This window comes from Cupressus sempervirens, chromosome 4 (genome assembly GCF_028749045.1).
Source record: "Cupressus sempervirens isolate cs-2001-9-10 chromosome 4, ASM2874904v1, whole genome shotgun sequence".
In the NCBI taxonomy this organism is placed as follows: Eukaryota; Viridiplantae; Streptophyta; class Pinopsida; order Cupressales; family Cupressaceae; genus Cupressus; species Cupressus sempervirens.
The window spans coordinates 837,305,055-837,307,944 of NC_143121.1; positions in this window are offsets into that span (position 1 = coordinate 837,305,055).

Consider the following 2,890-nt stretch of genomic DNA (forward strand, 5'->3'; position numbering starts at 1 on the left):
CCTAGAAAAGTTGAATCTTATTTGAAGACTAAAAATGCAGATCTGAGAGCAAGTCTTGAAAAGAAAACATCTGAGTTTGAAACATTGAAAGAAGATCATGAAGCACTCTATAAGTACAATACTGTTGCGAAAGGTGAATTAACATAGTGCAAATAGTAGCTTGAGAAACTTTATTCTAGTAGAGAAAAGATTGATGATTCTCTGTCAATACAGAGACCTTCTTATGACAAGACTAGTCTTGGTTATCTAATTAACATGTCTACAAAGAAATCTAAGATTAGATAAGATCCAAAAGAAAAAGAAAAATCTAATGATAAGATTGAATCCAGTCAATCTTCTGAGAAACCAAAAGAAATTGAGCAAATCAATGAAGTTGAAACCTTGGATGAACCAAAGCAAGTGGAGACTCCCAAGACAACCAAGCATGAATTTAGAGATAAGTGTTTTTTATGTAATGAAATAGGTCATATAAAAAAATATTGTACTAATAAGTCATGTAATTATGTTAAGGACTTTTATTACCATAATTGTCATGGTATGGCTCATAATGCAATTGATTGTAGGAAACTTAGGTATGATAACGATAGAAGAAATAGTAGAATGTCTATAAATACTAACCCTATAGATAGAAGAAGATCTAATGAAATAACATTGAGAGAAAGAATATCTTATGATGATAGAAGAAAGATTGTGTGTTATAAGTGTAACATTTTAGGACACATTGCTTAGAATTGTCATGCACCTGATGATCATCAAAATCCTTGAAGTAGAACACCTATATGTCAGTTATGAAATAACTTCGAACACACAATGAAGTACTACAGAATGGATAGAAACTTCAGAGATAGAAGAAACAATGGAAGAAACTTCAAAAATAGAAGGAATGATACAAGGAACCAGGAAAGGAACTCTAAAACTAGTAGACAAAATGAAGAACAAAGAAACATTGTTAGTGAACTTTGAAAAGAATTTAATGAAGCATTCATGAAAGGAACAAATATCTCAAAAGAAAAGTTAGATGATGATGAGATAGAAAGATCAAAGTTAGTTATTGATTTTGATTCAATCAAGTTGAATTAAGCTTGTTTACAACATCAGAATTTGAGAACTTCAAAGACCGAATTAAAGGTAGTGAAGTTGGGAAAAGATGTATCCAGTTGTGTTTGGATGGTACCTAAGCTTGCTTGTGATTTGGAGCTCATTTAAACAAGTTATGATGGAATTCAAAGTAACTAGTATTACAGTAAAAGTTGATTCTATAACAAAAGATGAAAAGTACATTTTTGAAGAGAATTTCAAAATGCAAAGACTTGAGGATGATTTTCATGATGGAAGGAGGCTATAGTAAACCTCAAGTGGCATTTGAAGATCAAACAGATGATTCTTGACAGTTATCTGATTGTAGAATGCCAATAGCAACTCTTTCATATTTACGAAGTATGCAATAAATGCAAGTTTCAAGTTTATGCATAAATGGAGTACAGAATTGAATTTTACTTCATTGCAAACACATTTGAAGTGAAGAGCATCCAGAAGTGACTTGTCAAAGAAATCTCAAGGCAAACCCTATTTTTGGAAAGAGGTATTTCATCATTTTTCTACAATATTTGTTTAGTAAAAGATATTATTGATAAGAATTATGGATATGTTTGTTGTTCACAGTGTTGAGAATGAGGATAGAACTAATTTTAAGGTAGTTTTCGTAAAACCTAGTGATGAAAACCCTAACTTTACATTGTCTATCACTCCAAACAACGTAGTCTATCTGGAAGGTGTAGAAAATTATTTGAATTACAAGTTTGAGTCTATTGGCAGTGAATATATGAACAAAGATATGGAAATAGTTTTAAACCATGACATGGCAATGAAGCCCAGATTTGAACACTTAAAGGAATTTGATTTGTTTAGGTATCATTTCTACCACGAGCTAGATACAGATGAATGGACTCAAATCATATTGAGTAGGATACATGATGGAAAATTGTGGATGCAAGATAATGTAGTAGACATCTCGACTGACCTAATTCATGAGGTAACTGGTCTTAGCAAACAAGGCAGTGTACCCATAGGTGAAAAGATGGTTAAGAAGAAAGTGGAAAATTACACTAAGGTAGTATACAATGGGAAATCCATGGTAATTAGCTCCATCAAGCAGGGTAATGTGAAATTTCTTAGCAAAATTATTGCTTATTCAGTTTGTGCAAGTTCTAAGATAGATGAACTTTCAACTGGATTTATTTATGTGGCTTAAAATATGTGTATAGAGAAAGAACAAGTAAATTTGAGTGAAATACTAAGGATGCAACTCTTCAAGAAACTTGAAAATATTAAAAGAAAAAAGAATGGTATGTTTAGATTTCAATCACTGATAAATCACATATTCTTTCATGTACTAAAGAGATTTCATTACTTGTCAATAACAGATATAATGAGTAGTGACATATGCACTATGGAAAAGATTATAGAGGTATGCAGAAGGCACCCTACAGATAAGGTATTAGATAGTGGTAATTTGATTATAAGAACATTCCAAAATGAGATGAAATAGAGATTTAGGATCTCACCTACAATTGTGGATAGGTTCACAAAAGACATTTGTATATTAATTGATACAGATCACACCTACATTTAAGCAATGGAACTTCAGGAGACATTTCTAGATCCTTTGAGTTATGAGTTGGGTGATGATGTTGTAGTTGGCTACATTGACTTGTTGTTAAATTCTGAAAGAGATAAAGTAGAGTATAGATATGGAATGTATGATGACATCATTCAACATGCTCATCAAGCAACCTTGGAGAAGGCATCTCACAAGAAGGTTGAGTCAATAATGAAGAAGGAATTATTTGAGGCCAGAATGATAGAGAGTGAATCTGAGGCCGTGAGACAG